The 21683-nt window shown below is 36.3% G+C and overlaps 1 protein-coding gene and 1 non-coding gene across 2 annotated transcripts in view; one reads left to right on the top strand and one right to left on the bottom strand.

Annotated features, from left to right (window-relative positions):
* Positions 1–21683, top strand: part of GPR158 (G protein-coupled receptor 158) — a 451105-nt gene that overhangs the window by 171155 nt on the left and 258267 nt on the right. The gene's annotated exons all lie outside the window — the stretch shown is intronic.
* On the bottom strand, positions 7239–7372 carry LOC115900579. The gene has a single exon (XR_004060251.1). It is a non-coding gene; the product is annotated as a small nucleolar RNA SNORA70 (small nucleolar RNA).

The following is a 21683-nucleotide window of genomic DNA, read 5'->3' as shown; positions in this document are numbered from 1 at the left end:
GTGCCATGGTGGTTTGCTGCACAGATCATCCCATCACCTAGGTATCAAGCCCATTATCCATTAGCTGTTCTTCCTGATGCTCTCCCTCCTCCCACCCCAACCCTCAGACAGGCCCCAGTGTGTGTTGTTCCTTCCTGTGTGTCCGTGTGTTCTCACCATTCAGCTCCCACTTATAAGTGAGTACTGTTTTTCTTTAATAGTGCATAGCCACTACCCAGAACCACTCAAATACATACTTTATCCCCTCCTGGTCCTGACCTTTCCATCAGAAACCCCTGCAACCTCCCAAACTGAAAGAGGACCTCTGGATCTGCAGAGGGCCTCCAGGACCATGCTGTAACCCTATGGCCAGCATTTGTGATTGTTTGATATCCATGCCATACTAGTTATTAAATACTGTGAATATCACTCTAGTGAAACTGGTAGTGATAAAGGTAAGCCCATTAGTTTAGTTAATTAAAAACTAACACCATGAGCTTCATAGCAAGCTCAGCAATTACTACTACTGAGTAGGGCACTCCTCAAATTCAGATAAAAATGGGAATCTTTGAGGGAGCAATGAAAAATAAGCAGAGAAATAAATATATGCAAAATTCTAAGATATTTCTTGGCATTCATCCTTGCATTAAAATAATATCTTAGTTTTTAGAACCTTCCACATAAGCTTTTCACATGCTTATATTAATATTAAGTAATAAATTTATAATGTTAAGAATAAAGGCAGATATGACTTTGCTGATTGGTTACTTTTGCCTTTTTAACCATCAGAGCCTATATGAATATCAAGGCTCAAATTATAGATGTTTTATAAGCCTACCCTGGCATTAGTGATGCTTGTGCCAGATTAAAGGCACAGGTTCTAGAGATACCTTCCTGTTCTAAGAAGATAAAGGTGACTAACGATATAATTTCACAGTGTGTTCATAAACCATTTCATTTTGTTTGTTGGTATCTACATCTGACTCATGTTTTAGATATTTATGGAATTAGGATAGGCATTGAACAGTTACTCTGTATGTTATTTTGCTAATTCTTCCTGAATTTCTTAGTATTGAGCATGGTCATTTTAACCATGTAACAGAATTAAATATATGCTTAGAAAAATACATAAAAATATAAAGTAAATGACATATGCAGTGCTAGAAAGGAGATAAAAGACAATCTGAAGTAGTTATTTCTAAGATTATATGCTACAGCGTTGCTTATATTCCTTGGCATCCTTAATATTACAGTATTGCTGTGATAATGGCGTTACTACTATAGCTATAAACCTTATTAAAATTCTGCAAGGGCAGTAATGACTACAACTATCTACAAATTAGGGGAAATAGATTTCTGCTGTTGGGTACTTTGTTCTCCTTGAAAATCCAATTTTTAATTTAATAGTTAATTTTTGTAGCACTTAAGCCTATTATTTAACATTTCTGTAGCACTTGGTATTTAAAAAGTCCTTTACAATGATTAATTATTTCCTACATCTCGGTTTCATAAGGTAAATTTAGCCTAATTAGAATTGTTGAATGTAGCCTAAAATGGAGGCCAAGTTTTCTGCTTTAAATTGCAAAGATTTCCATAACTGATTTTTTTAAATAATAAAAATTGGGATCAAAGCCTAAAAATGAAATGTAAAATTCAGAGCTCTGAACCACTACCTCTTGTTCACATGTGTATTTGTTATATTTTATGGTGGGATTAGAGGAGGATCTTCTCCCCTGCTACTAAATCACAGAATTTTTCTCTGCAGAGAGGCTAAAAAATGTTACAACAGTGATTTACCAGTGTTCACTTTTTAGGTTTCAAATTTTATGGAATATCTTTTTCAACCCCTTTACTTTTTAGTCTATGTGTCTTTATAGAATTAGGTTTTCTGAAGGCAGCATATAATTGGCTCTTGTTTCTTTACCCATTCAGCCACTGTAAACCTTGTAATTGGAGAACTGAGACCATTCACATTGTATTATTAAGAACTTAGCTCTGCCATTTTGTTGTTTGTTCTGTAAATTCTCTCTTGCTTTTTATTGTCTTCCTTTGTGGTTAAGTGATTTTCTCAGGTAGTATGTTTTCATTTATTTTTTGTGAATTGCATTTAGTGAATCTATTATAGGGTTTTGCATTGTGATTACCTTGATGCTTACAAAAATCATCTTATAGATTTAAAAAGTTGTTAAAGCCTGGGCACAGTGGCTTAGGCCTGTAATCCCAGCATATTGGGAGACCGAGGTGGGTGGATCACCTAAGGTCAGGAGTTCGAAACCAGCTTGACCAACATAGTGAAACCCCTCTCTACTAAAAGTACAAAAAATTAGCCGGGCGTGGTAGCTCATGCTTGTAATCCCAGCTACTTGGGAGGCTGAGGCAGGAGAATCACTTCAACCTGGGAGGCAGAGGTTACAGTGAGCCGAAATTGCACCACTGCACTCCAGCCTGGGCAACAAGAGTGAAACTCAGTCTCAAAAAAAAAAAAGTTATTAAGGAAGACACAACTTACCTTAGATCACAAAGAAAAGAAGCAAACCAAGAAAAAAATGAAAAAAACTCTCTACGCTTTAACTCCATTCCCCCCCACATTTAGACTATCTCAATTTACATATTTTTATTTTGCCTCTTAATAGGTTGCTGTAGGTATTATTGTTTTTAATAGATTTACCTTTTAGGCTTTATGTATTTGGGTTATGAGTAGATTGCATACCACAATTCCAATATTAGAATGTTCTTGGCTTATACATGTACTTAATTTTGCCAGTGGGTTTTATACTTCAATTTTTTTCTTTTTGCACACTAGTATCTTTTCTTTCAGATTGAAGAGCTCCCTTTAGCATTTTCTGGAAGACAGTTCTTGTGATGGTGAATTCTCTCAGCTTTTGTTTGTCTGGGAAATACTTTATTTGAAGGACATTTGAAGGACAGCTTTGCAAAATACAGTATTCTTGGATGGCAGTTGTTTTCTTTTATCACTTTGAAAATGTTGCCCCACTCCCTCCTGGCCTATATGGTTTCGATCGAGACGTCTGTTGCCAGACACATTGGAACTCCTTTATATGTTATTGGCTTCTTTTCTCTAGATGCTTTAGGATCCTCTCTTTGTCTTGACCTATGAGCTTGATTATTAGATGCCTTGGGGTAGTCTTATTTGGATTGAATCTCTTTGGTGTTTTCTTACTGTCCTGTACCTGGATACTTACAATTTTCCCAAGTTTTGGAAAGTTTTCTATTATTATTTTTTTAAATAAGCTTCCTACTTCTAGATCTTGTTTAACTCCCTCTTGAACACCAGTAATTCTTAGAATTGATCTTTGAAGATAAATTTTTAATATCTTGTAGGTAATCTTTTTATTTTTGACTTTTTTCTTCTTTTTTCTCCTCTTTATTTTCAAATAGCCTATCTTTGAGTTTGCTGCTGCTTTCATCTACATGAACTATTCTGCTGTTGAGAGCCTTTAATAAATTTTTCAGTTCAGCAAATGTATTTCTCAGTTTGAAGGTAACAGTTTGATTTTTTTAAATTATTTAAATCTCATTGTTAAATTTATCTGATAAATTTTTGAATTGCTTTTCTACGTTATACTGGAGATCAGAGAGTTTCTTTAAAAGTGCTATTTTGAATTCTTAGTCAGAGAATTCATATATCACCATCTTGTTACTGGTTCCTTTATCTGTTTGAGGAGGTCATGGTTCCCTTTTGGCTATTTGTTTCTTGCGGATGTATGTCTATGAGTTTGCATTGAAGGATTATTCATTCCAGTTTTCTGTGTCTGGCATATTTTGTTTTTTATTGGATCTGTTTGCTTAGAGATTCTTTGTAATTTACCTCTTGATTTTCTTTCTTTTGTATTTTCATTTTCTGACAGGTTACTGTATTGTTTTGGCATATTTGCTTTGCTTCTGGTAAACAATCAGAGTGCTGTTTATTTTGAATAGGGTAGGTTTCAAAGGCAATATCCTAGTCGTGTGGGAAGGCTGGCTATGGGTTTGTGCCCAGGGAACCCAAAGAACAAACCTCCAATAGTGTGGAACTGCAGAACAGCCACTCTGATTTAGCATCTCCTTTGGCCAAGTTACAGAGCAGAATATCCAGGACTGAGTATGGTGGTTTCACCTCCCCACTTTGTGTCCAGCTGTCTTCAGTGATGTTTCTTCCTCAGGAACTCCCAATGCTTCTCATGGGTTGAGGCAGAGACAGGTCTCCTGTTAGGGAACAGAAGATAGTGGGGAAGCTGATTGTCTACCTCAATCTATTTTTTTTTCCAGTGTAGAAACTACGAGTCAGGGGAAAACTTTCTTCACATTTTGTGCCAGGCAGAGTGGGGAGAGGGGCATCATGGATATGGAAATGATTTTCTTACCATGTACTCAGAGTTTTTTTCACTTCTGTCTGGCCCAGGAACCTGCCTATCCACATATTTGAATTCTGGGGTATTGCTGATAATAACTTCAGTGCTGTGTATTTGTTTTTGATTGTAGAGGGAGATCCTTGGGGAGTGAAGCTAGCCTGCTTCTACACTGCCATTTTGGAATCTGAAGTCCTCCCTTTGTGATTTTTTTTTTTGACTCATTGGTTGTTTAAGGGTATTGATTTGGTTTTGCTCTGTGTCCCCACCCAAATCTCATCTTGAAGCTCCCATAATTTCCACATGTTGTGGGAGGGACCTGGTGGGAGGTGATTGAATCATGGGAGAGAGCTTTTCCCATGCTGTTCATGTGATAGTAAATGGGTCTCACAAGATTTAATGGTTTTTAAAAATGGGAGTTTCTCTGCACAAGCTCTTTTTAACTGCTGCCATCCACGTAAGATGTGACTTGCCCCTCCTTGCCTTCTGCCATGATTTTGAGGCCTCCGCAGTCATGTGGAACTGTAAGTCCAATAAACTTCTTTCTTTTGTAAACTGTCCAGGCTCTGGTACATCTTAATCAGCAGCATGAAAATGGAATTATATGGTAAATTGGTACCAGGAGTGGGGTGCTACTATTAAGATACCTGAAAATATGGAAGTGACTTTGGAATTGGGTAACAGGCAGAGGTTGGATCAGTTTGGAGGGCTCAGAAGAAGATAGGAAAATGTGGGAGAGTTTGGAATTCCCTAGAGACTTGTTGAATGGCTTTGACCAAAATGCTAATAATGATATGAACAATAAGGTCCAGGCTGAGCTGGTCTCAGATGGAGCTGAGGAACTTGTTGGGAACTGGAGCAAAGGTGATGCTTGTTATGTTTTAGCAAAGAGACTGGTGACGTTTTGGCCCTGCCCTAGAGATTTGTGGAACTTCGAACCAGAGAGAGATGATTTAGGGTATCTGGTAGAAGAAATTTCTAAGCCAAGCATTCAAGAGGTGACTTAAATCTGTTAAAAGCATTCAGTTTTATAAGGGAAGAAGAGCATAAAAGTTCTGAAAATTTGCAGCCTGACAAAATGCTATAAAAGAAAATCCATTTTCTGAGGAGAAATTCAAGCTGGCTGTAGAAATTTGCATAGTAAAGAGGAGCCAAATGTTAATCCCCAAGAAAATGGGCACAGTGTCTCCAGGGCATGTCAGAGGTCTTCATGGCAGCCTTTTGCATCACAGGCCCGGAGGCCTAGGAGGAAAAAAATGGTTCTGTGGGCCAAGCCCAAGGCCCCCATGCTTTGTACAGTCTAGGGACTCGGTGCCCTATATCCCAGCTGCTCCAGTCATGACCAAAATGGGCCAAGGTACAGCTCAGGCTGTGGCTTCAGAGGGTGCAAGCCCCAAGCCTTGGTAGTTTCCACATGGTGTTGAACCTGCGGGTGCACAGAATTCAAGAATTGAGTTATGGGAACCTCTGCCTAGATTTCAGAGGATGTATGGAAATGCCTGGATGTCCAGGCAGAAGTTTGCTACAGGGGTGGGGCCCTCAAGGAGAACGTCTGCTAGGGCAGTGTGAAAGGCAAAGGTGTGGTCGGAGCTCCCACACAGAGTCCCTACTGGGCACTGCCTGGTGGAGCTGTGAGAAGAGGGTCACCGTAGTCCAGATACTGGAATGGTAGATCCACTGAGAGTTTGAAATGTGTGCCTGGAAAAGCTGCAGACACTCAACAGCAGCCTGTGAAAGCAACCAGGAGGGAGGCTATACCCTGCAAAGCCACAGGGGTGGAGCTTCTGAAGACCATGGGAACCCAGTTCTTGCATCAATGTGACCTGAATGTGAGACATGGAGTCAAAGGAGATCATTATAGAGCTTTAAGATTTGACTGTCCTGCTGCATTTTGGACTTGCATGGGGCCTGTAGCCCTTTTGTTTTGGCCAATGTCTCCCATTTACTATGGCTGTATTTACCCAATGCCTGTACCCCCATTGTTTCTAGCAAGTAACTAACTTGCTTGTGATTTCACAGGCTCATAGGTGGAAGGGACTTGCCTTGTCTTGGATGAGACTTTGGACTGTGGACTTTTGAGTTAATGCTGAAAATGATTTGAGACTTTAGGGGACTGTTGGGAAGGAATGATTGGTTTAGAAATGTGAATATATGAGATTTGGGAGGGGCCAGGGGTGGAATGATATGGTTTGGCTCTGTGTCCCCACCTAAGTCTCATTTTGTAGCTCCCATAATTCCAGTGTGTTGTGGGAGGGACCCAGTGGTAGATGATTGAATCATGGGGGCAGGTGTTTCCTGTGCTGTTCATGTACTAGTGAATATGTCTTACGAGACCTGATACTTTTTGAAAATGGGAGTTTCTCTGCACAAGATCTTTTATTTTTTTTTTAATATACTAATAATGTTTATTGAGGGAATCAGGATAAAACTAAAATAACAGACTTAAAGTATGTAAGAAAGAGGGGTAATTGAAGTGAAAGCATTTTTTTTTTTTTAGGTGGACAGGAAGTAGAATTTATTGGTGAGTATTAAGAGGGGGCAGCACAGTGGAAGCCCTCATGAGTGCAGGGCCTGCCACTTGTCCAGAGCGCCATGACTGGGAACGTACTTGACCCATCTGGGATGAGCCGCTTCTCAGCCACCATGTCTTCAAATTCATTGGCATTGAACTTGGTGAAGCCCCACTTCTTTGAGATGTGGATCTTCTGGTGGCTGGGGAGCTTGAACTTGGCCCTGCACAGGGCCTCCATCACATGCTCCTTGTTCTGCAGCTTGGTGCGGATGGACATAACTTGGCCAATGTGAACCCTGGCCACAGTGCCCTGGGGTTTTCCAATGGCACCTCGCATGCCTGTTTGGAGCCTACACTGGGGTAGTGCAAGGTCAGAAACATGAACATCCATCTGAAAGGACTGTCTCCAAGGTCCCTTAGAGCAACCCATACAACAAACAGGCTGCATCACTACCAGGGAAGCTGCTGTTTGCAGCCATTGCACACTGGGCCCCCATGAGGAAAGGAACTCAGTCGGCTTAATTGGGTGCAGGCTGAGTTTCTCTGCACAAGCTCTTTTTACCTGCTGCCATCCACGTAAGATGTGACTTGCTCCTCCTTGCCTTCCACCGTGATTGTGAGGCCTCCCTAGTCATGTGGAACTGTAAGTCCAATAAATATCTTTCTTTTGTAAATTGCTCAGTCTCAGGTATGTCTTAGCAGCATGAAAACAGACTAATACAAGTATGTTGTTCATTTCCACATGTTTATGAACCCCCAGATTTTTCTGGAATTAGAAATTTATTTCTAATTTCATTCCATTTTAGTCAGAGAATATACTTATATCACTTTAATTCTTTTAGTTGTTTGAGACTTGTTTTATGGCATAAATTAAGGCCTATACTAAAGAATGTTTCATGTGCACTTAAGAAGAATATGTGTTCTGCTATTGTCGAATGAAGATTTTTTCTGGGTATCTGCTAGATCTGGTTGGTTTGTAATGGTCAAGTATTCTATTTTTTTATTGATCTTCTGTCTACTTATTCTATCCATTATTGAGAGGGCAGTCTTAAAGCCTTTTATTATCATTGATAAATTTTGTATTTCTCTGCAATTTTGTCATTTTTGTTTTATGTCTTCTGGGGCTTTGTTTTTAAGTAGATACATGTTAATATTGTTATATCTTCTTGAGGGATTGATTGTACCATTTTGTGACACATACACACACATATATATTTATAATAAAATTACGTCATAAAAGTTAGCTTCCTAACAATTTTTTTTATACTTTAAGTTCTGGGATACATGTGCAGAATGTGCAGGTTTGTTACATAGGTATACACATGCCATGGTGGTTTGCTGCCCCCCTCCACCCGTCATCTACATTAGATATTTCTCCTAATACTATACCTCCCCTAGCCCCCAACCCCTGACAGGCCTGAATATGTGATGTTCCACTCCCTGTGTCCATGTGTTCTCATTTTTCAGCTCCCACTTATGAGTGAGAACATGTGGTGGTTGTTTTTCTGTTCTTGTGTTAGTTTGCTGAGAATGATGGTTTCCAGCTTCATTCATTTCCCTGCAAAGGGCATGAACTCATCCTTTTTTGTGGCTGCGCACTATTTTGTGGTGTATATGTGCCACATTTTCTTTATCCAGTCTATCATTGATGGGCATTTGGGTTGGTTCCAAGTCTTCACTATTGTGAATAGTGCTGCAATAAACGTATATGCACGTGTCTTTATAGTAGAATGATTTATTATAATCCTTTGGGTATATACCCAGTAATGGGATTGCTGTGTCAAATGGTATTTCTGGTTCTAGATCCCTGAGGAATCACCACACTGTCTTTCACAATGGTTTAACTAATTTACACTCCCACCAACAGTATAAAAGAATTCCTATTTCTCCACATCCACTCCAGCATCTGTTGTTTCCTGACTTTTTAATGATTGCCGTTCTAACTGGCATGAGATGGACTCTCATGGTGGTTTTGATTTGCATTTCTCTAATGATCAGTAGTGAGGAGCTTTTATTCATGTTTGTTGGCTGTATGAATGTCTTCTTTTGAGAACCATCTGTTCATATCCTTCACCCACTTTTTGATGAGGTTGTGTTTTTGTTTTTGTTTTTGTTTTTGTAAAAACAGTTCTTTGTAGATTGTGGATATTAGCCCTTTGTCAGATGGATAGATTGCGAAAATTTTCTTCCATTCTGTAGGTTGCCTATTCACTCTGATGATAGTTTCTTTTGCTGTGCAGAAGTTCTTTAGTTTAATTAGATCCCATTTGTCAATTTTGGCTTTTGTTGCCATTGCTTTTGGTGTTTTAGTCTTGAAGCCTTTGCCCATGCCTATGTCCTGAATGGTATTGCCTAGGTTTTCTTCTAGGGATTTTATGGTTTTAGGTCTTATGTTTAAGTCTTTAATCCATCTTGAGTTAATTTTTGTATAAGGTTAACAGGAAGGTTGTCCAGTTTCAGTTTTTTACATATAGCTAGCCAGTTTTCCCAACACCATTTATTAAATAGGGAATCCTTTCCCCATTTCTTGTTTTTGTCATTATCAAAGATCAGATGGTTGTAGATGTGTGGCATTATTTCTGAGGCCTCTGTTCTGTTCCATTGGTCTATTTCTCTGTTTTGGTACCAGTATCATGCAGTTTTCGTTACTGTAGCATTGCAGTATAGATTGAAGTCAGGTAGCATGATGCCTCCAGCTTTGCTCTTTTTGCTGAGGATTGTCTTGGCTATATGGGCTCTTTTTTGTTGCCATATGAAATTTAAAGTAGTTTTTCTAATTCTGCAAAGAAAGTCATTGGTAGCTTGATGAGGATAGCATTGAATCAATAAATTACTTTGGGCAGTATGGCCATTTTCATGATATTGATTCTTCCTGTCCATGAGCATGGAAGGTTTTTTCATTTGTTTTTGTCCTCTCTTATTTCGTTGAGCAGTGGTTTGTAGTTCTCCTTGAAGAGGTCCTTCACATCCCTTGTAAGTAATGTTAATTATATTCACATTGTTGTGAAACAGATCTTCAGAACATTTTCATCTTGCAGATTTGAAAATCTATACCCATTAAACAACAACTCTCTTTTTCCCCTTTCTCCTTACCCCTAGTAATAACCATTCTACTCTCTGTTTCCATGAATTTATCTACTTTAGGTACCACACATAAGTAGAATCATACAGTATTTGGCTTTTTGTGAGTGGCTTATTTCACATAGCATAATCTCCTCAATGTTCAACCATGTTGTAGCGTATGATGGGATTTCTTCCTTTTTTATTTTATTTTTTATTTTATTTTATTGTTCCTATATACCACATTTTGTTTATTGTTTCATTTGTTGATGGGTGTTTGGGTTACTTAACACCCCTTGGCTATTGTATATAGTGCCACTATGCACATGGGTTTGCAAATATCTCTTAGAGATCCTGCTTTCAATTATTTTGGATACATACTCAGAAGTAGAATTGCAGGACCACACGATAATTGTATTTTTGAGTTTTTGAGGAACCTTCATACTGTTTTCCATAGTGCCTGCACTATTTAATATTCCTACCAACAGTGGACAAGGGTACCAATTTTTGCACATTCTCGCAAACATTTGTTATTTTCTCTTCTTTTGATAGTAGCTATACCAATGGATGTGAGGTTACATCTCATTGTGGTTTTGATTTGCATTTCCCTGATGATTAGTGCTGTTAAGCAAGCATCTCTTTGGGTACTTCTTAGCCATTTGTATATCATCTTTGGAGAAATGTCTATTCAATTCCTTTACCTATTTTTTAACTGGGATTATTTGATATTTTGTTGTTGAGTTGTAGGACTTCTTTACATATTTTGGATATTAACCCTTTTTCATAGATATGATTTGCAAATATTTTGTCCCATTACATAGGTTGCCTTGTCACTCTGTTGTGTTCTTCAGTGCACACAAGTTTTTAAGTTTGATTTAGTCTCGTTTGTGTGTTTTTGGTTGTGTTGCCTGAGCTTTTGGTTTCATGTTAAATTATTCTCAAGTCCCATATCCTGAAACTTTTCCTGTATGTTTTCTTTTAGAAGTTTCATTGCTTTAGATCTTAAATTATTTTGAGTTAATATATTTGGCACAAGGATCCAGCTTCACTATTTTGCATTTGGATATCCAAATTTTTTTTGGCATTATTTATTGTAGAAAGTGTCCTTCCTCCATGTTGTGGTCTTGGCATTCATGTGGAAGATCATTACATCATTACATGAGGATTTATTTCTGGGCTGTCATTCTATTCCATTGGCCTACATGTCTGTCTTTATGTCAGTACTACACTGTTTTTATTATTGTGGTTTTATAATTTGTTTTGAAATCAGGAAGTATGAATTCTCTAAATTTTTTTTTCTTCAAAATTTTCTTGGCTATTTGGGTTCCCCCGATATTCCATATGAATTTTAAGATGAACTTTCCTATTTCTGCAAAAATGTTGGGCTTTAGATCGGAATTGTGTTGAATACAAGATTGTTTTTTGTAGTATATACATCTTCACAATGTTAATTTTTCAATCCATGAACATGGGATGGTTTTTCATTTATCTGTATCTTCTTTAACTTCTTTCAGCAAAGTTTTGTAGTTTTCAGTGTACAAATCTTTAACTTCCTTGATTGGGTTTATCCCTAAATATCTTAACTCTTTTTCATACTATTATATAGAATTGTATATTTCTTAACTTTTAAAATGTTCAATGTTAGTGTATAGAAATGTAACTGATAGTTGTGTGTTGATTTATATTTTGTAACTTTACTGAATTCATTTATTAGTTCTAACACATTTACCTCATCCTTGTTAATTGACTTTCTTTGTCTCTAAAAACTGCTTTTTATATATTGTTTAATATTAATATAACCACACAAGTTCTCTTTTGTTTGCTGATTTTATGGTATATCATTTTGTGCTTTTGCTTTCACCTAAGGTGTGTCTCTTGTTCACAATATATGGTTGAATCATGGTTTTTTTAAATCTTTTTTTTTTTTCTGTTACCTCTTCTATTTGATTATAGTCTCTTTAAGCAGGTTCTGGAAATTGATACCAATAATCCATCTGTGATTATTTTTTCTAGATTACTTTATTATAATTAATGCCATTTTTTTTTCTGTTACCTCTTCTATTTGATTATAGTCTCCTTAATGCTGATTACTCCTTGTGTTCCTTCAAAGGATAGTATTTCTGATTCTGTATTCAGGATGGTACTTGTAAGAGTTTCTCAGTGTTCCTGAATACCTTTCCTGTCTGAATTTTATGTATATTTTATTGAATAATTTTTCTTTTCTGCATTTAAAAATCTGTCTTTTTAAAGTCTAGGAGAGCTGTCAATTATAGTTGACCTTCCTACTGACAGATATTAGGAATGCTAAGAAGATATAGCTACTTTCTAGAATTTATATTTCTGGCCAAACGTGTTTGTTTTGGTGGTTAGAATTAGATTTAGAGTAGCAGACAAGGCAAAGCATACTAAAGTTCTATTACTTGAAAGAGTGTGTGCAGGACTTTGAATGTGTTATGCCATAGAGAGTATTTAGAAGGGCTTGCTTTAATAATAAAGAATAAATACAGAAATAATCAACATTTCAACTGTCTATGTAAAACTATATTTTCCTAAAGTACTTGGAGACATTTTTGTATGTTAAATATTTATTTTAAATTTTTTCCTATTTTGGAAAACATTATTTTAGTAGTTTAATAGTTAAGGACATATAAGCATCCTGTAAATTTTTCTGGAATAACAAGATAAATTGTTAAAAAAATTTTCATGTTTGCAGATGAAAAGATAGCAATTACATCAATTAAAATAATTTTCTTTGTGAGTGATACACAATATTTAATTTTCTCCCCATAATAAAAGCTCAGTGTAATTTGGGAATATAGCATTTAGTTTTGATTTAGCATTTAGTAGGCAGTGTAGTTCCTCCTTTTTGATTTGGCCCTGTGCCCTTTATTCTTTACTTGATTAGCTAATTAGTATTGAAAAACCCTGCAAAATTTCAGTGGGGAACTGCATATGTATATTCAGATTCTCAGTACTTGAGAAGCAGCCAAGTATTTATTTGATGCATGCGAACACATTCTGAGTTTTGCATAATTCTTATATAATCACTTTTAATATCCAGAGGCTTCTTCCTTCAATATCATTACATAGATCCTATGTCAATCAGCAAGAATGGAGTAGACAAAATATTCTGATTCTACCAAATAAGCCATAATAAAAAATACAATTTCTTTGACAGGTGAGGGAGAAAGGAACTAAAAGATTCTTTGAAGGGATAGTATGGCTTAGTGTAAATTTTATGTTTTTATTGACATATAAATATTTCATAAAAGCGCGTAAGTATACAGCCCAATGAATTGTCACAAAGAGAACATACTTCGAGAGAAAACATTCCAAAACTCCAGAAGGCCTTCTTGTGTCCCCTACCCAATCACATCCTCATCCTCCTCACTGTTTCCCCAAATTAACAGACATTCTTGTTTTTAACACAGTTTACTACATTTTTCTTTTTTTTTTTTTGAAGAGAAAATTTTATTTATTTATTTATTTATTTATTTATTTATTTATTTATTTTTATTTTTTTATTTTTATTTTTTATTTTTATTATACTTTAAGTTCTAGGGTACATGTGCATAACGTGCAGGTTTGTTACATATGTATACTTGTGCCATGTTGGTGTGCTGCACCCATCAACTCATCAGCACCCATCAGTTCGTCATTTATATCAGGTATAACTCCCAATGCAATCCCTCATCCCCTCCCCCCTCCCCCCTCCCCCTCCCCATGATAGGCCCCGATGTGTGATGTTCCCCTTCCCGAGTCCAAGTGATGTCATTGTTCAGTTCCCACCTATGAGTGAGAACATGCAGTGTTTGGTTTTCTGTTCTTGTGATAGTTTGCTAAGAATAATGGTTTCCAGCTGCATCCATGTCCCTACAAAGGACGCAAACTCATCCTTTTTTATGGCTGCATAGTATTCCATGGTGTATATGTGCCACATTTTCTTAATCCAGTCTGTCACAGATGGACATTTGGGTTGATTCCAAGTCTTTGCTATTGTGAATAGTGCCACAGTAAACATACGTGTGCATGTGTCTTTATAGCAGCATGATTTATAATCCTTTGGGTATATACCCAGTAGTGGGATGGCTGGGTCATATGGTACATCTAGTTCTAGATCCTTGAGGAATCGCCATACTGTTTTCCATAATGGTTGAACTAGTTTACAATCCCACCAACAGTGTAAAAGTGTTCCTATTTCTCCACATCCTCTCCAACACCTGTTGTTTCCTGACTTTTTAATGATTGCCATTCTAACTGGTATGCGATGGTATCTCATTGTGGTTTTGATTTGCATTTCTCTGATGGCGAGTGATGATGAGCATTTTTTCATGTGTCTGTTGGCTGTATGAATGTCTTCTTTTGAGAAACGTCTGTTCATATCCTTTGCCCACTTTTTGATGGGGTTGTTTGTTTTTTTCTTGTATATTTGTTTGAGTTCTTTGTAGATTCTGGATATTAGCCCTTTGTCAGATGAGTAGATTGCAAAAATTTTCTCCCATTCTGTAGGTTGCCTGTTCACTCTGATGGTAGTTTCTTTTGCTGTGCAGAAGCTCTTTAGTTTAATTAGATCCCATTTGTCAATTTTGGCTTTTGTTGCAGTTGCTTTTGGTGTTTTACATATGAAGTCCTTGCTCATGCCTATGTCCTGAATGGTACTACCTAGGTTTTCTTCTAGGGTTTTTATGGTATTAGGTCTAACATTTAAGTCTCTAATCCATCTTGCATTAATTTTCATATAAGGAGTAAGGAAACGATCCAGTTTCAGCTTTCTACTTATGGCTAGCCAATTTTCCCAGCACCATTTATTAAATAGGGAATCCTTTCCCCATTTCTTGTTTCTCTCAGGTTTGTCAAAGATCAGATGGCTGTAGATGTGTGGTATTATTTCTGAGGCCTCTGTTCTGTTCCATTGGTCTATATCTCTGTTTTGGTACCAGTACCATGCTGTTTTGGTTACTGTAGCCTTGTAGTATAGTTTGAAGTCAGGTAGCGTGATGCCTCCAGCTTTGTTCTTTTGACTTAGGATTGTCTTGGCAATGCGGGCTCTTTTTTGGTTCCATATGAACTTTAAAGCCGTTTTTTCCAATTCTGTGAAGAAACTCATTGGCAGCTTGATGGGGATGGCATTGAATCTATAAATAACCTTGGGCAGTATGGCCATTTTCACGATATTGATTCTTCCTATCCATGAGCATGGTATGTTCTTCCATTTGTTAGTGTCCTCTTTTATTTCACTGAGCAGTGGTTTGTAGTTCTCCTTGAAGAGGTCCTTGACATCCCTTGTAAGTTGGATTCCTAGGTATTTTATTCTCTTTGAAGCAATTGTGAATGGAAGTTCATTCATGATTTGGCTCTCTGTTTGTCTGTTACTGGTGTATAAGAATGCTTGTGATTTTTGCACATTAATTTTGTATCCTGAGACTTTGCTGAAGTTGCTTATCAGCTTAAGGAGATTTTGGGCTGAGGCAATGGGGTTTTCTAAATATACAATCATGTCATCTGCAAACAGGGACAATTTGACTTCTTCTTTTCCTAACTGAATACCCTTGATTTCTTTCTCTTGCCTGATTGCCCTAGCCAGAACTTCCAACACTACTATGTTGAATAGGAGTGGTGAGAGAGGGCATCCCTGTCTTGTGCCAGTTTTCAGAGGGAATTTTTCCAGTTTTTGCCCATTCAATATGATATTAGCTGTGGGTTTGTCATAAATAGCTCTTATTATTTTGAGGTACGTTCCATCAATACCGAATTTATTGAGCGTTTTTAGCATGAAGGGCTGTTGAATTTTGTCAAAAGCCTTTTCTGCATCTATTGAGATAACCATGTGGTTCTCGTCTTTGGTTCTGTTTATATGCTGGATTACGTTTATTGATTTGCGAATGTTGAACCAGCCTTGCATCCCAGGGATGAAGCCCACTTGATCATGGTGGATAAGCTTTTTGATGTGCTGCTGAATCCAGTTTGCCAGCCTCGCTGCTGCCTTGTGGTTAGATCGCAGACTGCTGTGTTAGCAATGAGGGAGGCTCCATGGCCGTGGGACCCTCCCAGCCAGGTGTGGGTGTAATCTCCTGGTGTGCCCGTTTGCTTAAAGTGCAGTATTGAGGTGGGAATTACCCGATTTTCCAGGTGTTGTGTGTCTCAGTTCCCCTGGGTAGGCAAAGGGATTCCCTTCCCCCTTGCGCTTCCCAGGTGAAGCAATGCCTTGCCCTGCTTCAGCTCTCGCTGGTCGGGCTGCAGCAGCTGACCAGCACCGATTGTCCGGCACTCCCCAGTGAGATGACCCCAGTACCTCAGTTGAAAATGCAGAAATCACCGGTCTTCTGTGTCGCTCGTGCTGGGAGTTGGAGACTGGAGCTGTTCCTAATCGGCCATCTTGCTCCGCCCTCTCTACATTTTTCTTTTTAAAAACCTTACATAAATAGTATTACATAATCCAGCATATATGACTTATTCAACAGTGAGTAACAGATACATCCATCTTGTATATAACACTAATATATTTACTTTTATTGTTGTAGGGTATGTTGTTATTTGAATACAGCACAATTTATTTCTTCATTCTACTGTAGACAAACTTTATTTTTTGTAATTTGGTACTATTACAAATAGTCCATTTATTTTTGCATTTATATTGGGGCATGTCCACCTATCTTTCAGTTGGGTATTTACCTAGGATTGAAATAGCTGGATATTAGGATATGTTATTTTCAAATTTAATAGATAATTCCAAACCTATATACAGATTATATCAATTTATACATTCACTAGCTCTTTGTGAGAGCTGAAAGTTTTATTCTCACTAAAACGTTGTCAGTTTGAGTTTTATCCATTTTGATGGATGAGCACTGGTTATTTTATTTTAGTTTTTAAACTTTAGCAAATAAAAGTTATATGTATTTATGGTTTACAACATGGTGTTTTGATCTGTGCACACATTGTGGAATGACAATCAAACTAACTAAAATATTAATTACCTCACATATATGTATGTGTGTGTATATATATATATATATATATATACACACATATAATTTCTGTGATGACAACATATAAAATCTACTCTCAGCAATTTTCAAGTATATAATAGTTCATTAATGATGTGTGTTAACACCATGTACTACAGTGGATCTCCTGAACTTATTCCTCCTGTCTAGATGAAATTTTGTATTCTTTGACCAGTGTCTCCCCAATTCACCCTGTCCTTGCCCCCAGCCACTGGTAACCACCATCCTACTCTTTGCTTCTATGGATTTGACACTTTTAGATTGTGTATTGGTTAAATTTCTTTGATGATTAATGAGGTTGAAACCTTTCTACATGGTTATTAACTATTGTAATGTTCTGTTTAAGACTTTTGCTCCATTTCACATTGGCATGTCTACCTTTTTCTTATTCAGATGCAGGAGTCCTTTTATATTGTAGCTATAGACTTTCTGTATTTGAGATACTTTTTCCTATTCTGTAGCTTGACATTTTACTTTATAAATTGTGTCCATTGGTCAAAAGTTTTTAATTTTAATGTATTTCTTTGTATTCAATAATACCCCAAATCATGAAGTTTTTCTTCTTTGTTATATGTTAGAAACTTAATTACTTTCTACTCCACATTTCATCTATAATCAAAACCAGAATTTATTTTTATATGTGCTGGGAAGTAGGGGAAAATTTTATATTTCTACATATAGCTACCCAAGGGACCCAGCGTCATATAGACTATGAAAAGACTATGTTTTTTCCCTACTACCTGTGTCATACATCATCAGACCTTGGGTACATGGATTTTTTTCCCCTAGACTGTCTATTCTGAATCATTGTGCAATTTTTCTTGACTCATGTCAATATTACATTATTATAATTACTGTTGCTTTGCAAAAAGTTTCAATAACCTATAAGCCCTCCAGTTTTCTTTTGTTCTTTTTCAAGATTTCATTTTGGCTCTTCTTGACCTTTTGCATTTATATACACATTTCTATATAAAAGTTGGACTTGGTTTGTCAATTTGAAAGTTTGTTATAGCCATAGATGAATTCTGACAAATGCACATCTTGATAATAGTCTTTCAGTCCATAAACATGAGGATTTAATTTATTTATTTATCTCAGTAGGTAGGGTTTTTGCTTGTCTCTTTGACCTCTTCGTTTGTCGCTTTATATATTTCAAAGGTACATATTTAGATACAGAACAATTTAGGTTGTGACGCCTTCCTGCTGGATTGGCATTTTTATTTCTTTGGATGTCCCTTTTAAACTCTGGTAATGTTTTTTTGCCTTAAGATATACTTTGTTTGATATTAAGATAGTTGCACAGACTCTCTTCAGTGTATGTTTGCAGGAAATTCTCTTTGGATATATGCCAGTGCCCCATCCATATACTGTCAGATTTTCCAGTGATTGTAGTAAACAGGCTGGATTTCCAGTTGCCTGAGAGCTGCCCCTGTTGCCTGGATCATGGAAACTTCAAGTACTGGAGAATTAATATTTTTGAGAATAGCTTTCAACCTTACTCAGATGTGGTGGCTCTGAAGCTTTTCATTTAAGGTGACTTCTAGAATTCCCTAGAGGAATTAGCTCCACTTGCCAGAATGGCAGCTCTCTTGATCTGCCGTTGTCTATTTGATCCTGCCCTCCTTTTCCTTTCTACCTTACTTCCTTTCTCCAGTTTTGTGGAGCTACCTCCTAAAAAACTACTGTTATTTTAATCCTTGTTTCAGGATCTACTTCTGATGGTCCCAAGTAAGACAATATGTTTTTTAGAGTAAACAGACAACCTACAGAATGGGAGAAAATATTTGCAAATTATGCATTTGACAAAGATCTTATATATAGCATCTATAAGAAACTTAAATTTGTAAGAAAAAAGCAAATAACCTCATTAAACAGTGTGCCAAAGACATGAATAAACACTTTTCAAAAGAAGACATACATATGGCCAATGATCATATGGAAAAAATCTCAATATCACTGGTAATTACAGAAATGCCAATCAAAACCACAATGAGATACCATCTGAACCAGTCAGAACAGCTATTATTAAAAGTCAAAAAATAACAGTTACTGGTGAGGTTACAGAGAAAAAGGAATGCTTATACTCTGTTGGTGGGAGTGTACATTTGTTCGACCATTGTGGACAGCAGTGTGGTGATTCCTTAAAGACCTAAAAACAGAACTAGCATTTGAGGCTGCAATCTTATCACTGGCAATGTACCCAAAGGAATGTAAGTTGTCTGTCATAAAGACACATGGATGCCTATGTTCATTGCAGCACTATTCACAATAGCAAAGGCAGGGAATCAACCTAAATGCCCATCGACAGCAGATTGAATAAAGAAAATGTGGCGCATATGTACCATGGAATACTGTAGCAGCCATAAAATACGAAATCATGTCCTCTGTAGCAGCATGGATTGAGCTGGAGGCCATTATCCTTAGCAAAATAACACAGGAACAAAATACTGCATATTCTTGTTTTATAAGTGGGAGCTGAATGATAACACATGGGCACAAATTGGGAAGCAACAGATACTGGGGCCCATTGGAGGGTGGAGCAGGAAGATGGAGAGGATCAGAGAAAAAGACTGTTGGGTACTAGGCTTAGTACCTGGGTGGCGAAATAATTTGTACAACAAACCCCCATGACATGAATTTACCTATATAACAAACCTGCACATGTACCCCTGAACCTAAAATAAAAGTTTTAAATCTCTGCATGATTAAAAAGAAGAGACAACTTTTTTTTAGGCTTTTATTTAGAATATTGTTATGTCCTTGTATTTAAAACACGTCTCTTTAAACTGTATGCTATTTGCCAAAAAAAAAAAAAAAAGTAAAATAAATCTCTTGTTAGCAGCTTTTTTACTTCGTTTAATCCAGTTTGACAATGTTAATATTTTATTTTATTTATTTATTTTTCTATCTCCCTTTCCTGGTAGACAATAATAACACTTTAAGTATTTCAAATATGTGTCTGTAATAATTATTGCTATAGATGAGATTTAAATCTACCATCTGCTTTACATTTCTTTTTCTTATTTATGTATCTTCTTATGAGTTTATACATGTTTTTTCAGTCCTCCTTTCTAATATATGAATTTAGGGTGATAAATTTCTTATGAGCACAGATTTAGGTGTACTCAACAGCTTTTTACATGTCATATTTACATTATCATTTGGTTCAAAATGTTTTTAATTTCCATTTTGATTTTTGAGTTTTTTGACCCAAGGAAATATAGAAGCAAATATGTTACTTAGTTTTCAAGTATACTAGGATTCTTTAGTTATATTTTTGTGACTTATTTCTATATGACTTCTAATGTGGCCAGGGAATATACCCTCTATTGTTTTAGTACTTTGAAATCTGTGGAGAGTCCCTTTTAGTCCACTGTATATTCAAATTTTATAAATCCAATTTATACGCTTGAAAAGAATGACATTTATGCAGTGCTTTTTAATATAATGGATATATCATTTAGGTCAAATTTGTTGATTAGGTTGTTCAAATCCTCATACTTAATGAATTTTTGTTTATTTTTCTACCATTACTGCAAAAAATGTATTAAAATCCCACATTGTAATTGTGGATTTGTTCACTCCTTTTTAGATTTCTGTTAGTATTTTCCTTATTAAATTTAAATTTATATTATTGGTGCATATATATTTAGAATTTTTGTCACTCATAAATGTATCATTGTGAAATGCCACTCTATTTCTTAGATTTATTTGCCTTAAATCCTTCCTTGTAAATGAATATAGAGGCTTTCTTTTTGTTATTTTATATATAATATGTAGTTTTTCTTTCATGATAATTATCAATTCTCAGAAAGTTGCAGAAAATATAGAGGGAGATCTTCTATATTCTTCATTCTGTATTCCCTGATGGTAACATCCTATGTAACTGTGGTATAATATCAAAACTAAGAAACTGACATTGGTAACAGTCCATAGAGCTTATTCAGATTTCATCAGTGTTACATGCATTTATGTATACGTATGTACTTTCGTGCAATTTTATCACAAATGTAGTTTTGTATAACCATTACCACAATTACAATACAGAACTTCATTATGAAGCTTTCTATTCATAATTGCCATACCCACCTGCTTTTCTCCTAACAACCAATAATTTCTTCTCTGCTTCTAAAATTTTTAAATTTAAAGAGTGCTGTCTAAATGGAATCATGTAATATGCAACCTTTTGAGATTAACTTTTTTCTCAGCATAATTTTTGAGATCTGTCCAAATTGTTGTGTATATCAGTCATGTGTTCCTTTTTTATCACTATGTAGTATTCCATAATATGGATGTACTATGTTGGTTTAACCTTTACTCAACTGAAGCACACTTGATTTTTTTGCAGTTTTGGCTATTACAAATACAGCCAAACACTCATGTACGGGTTTTTATGTGAACAAAATTAACTTTTTTTCTGGTTTAAATGCCTAAGAATGCAATTATGTCACATGGAAAGTGCAAGTTTGATTTTATAAACAACATCCAAAACATTTTCAGAGTGGTTGTACCATTTTACATCCCTATGATCAGTATCTGAGAGATTTAGTTTCTCTGTGTTCTTGCCAGTAGTTGGTGTGATCACTTTTACCCCTTTTCATTGATGTGTGATAATATCTTTTTGTGGTCTTAATTTACATTTCCCTAATTGTGAATGATGATAAACACTTTTCCTTCTTTTTTCTATTTTTTAAAATTATACTTTAAGTTCTAGGGTACATGTGCACAACGTGCAGATTTGTTACACATGTATACATGTACCATGTTCGTTTGCTG

Source organism: Rhinopithecus roxellana, chromosome 11 (genome assembly GCF_007565055.1).
Source record: "Rhinopithecus roxellana isolate Shanxi Qingling chromosome 11, ASM756505v1, whole genome shotgun sequence".
Classification (NCBI taxonomy): domain Eukaryota; kingdom Metazoa; phylum Chordata; class Mammalia; order Primates; family Cercopithecidae; genus Rhinopithecus; species Rhinopithecus roxellana.
This window is presented reverse-complemented; position numbering and strand designations above follow the sequence as displayed.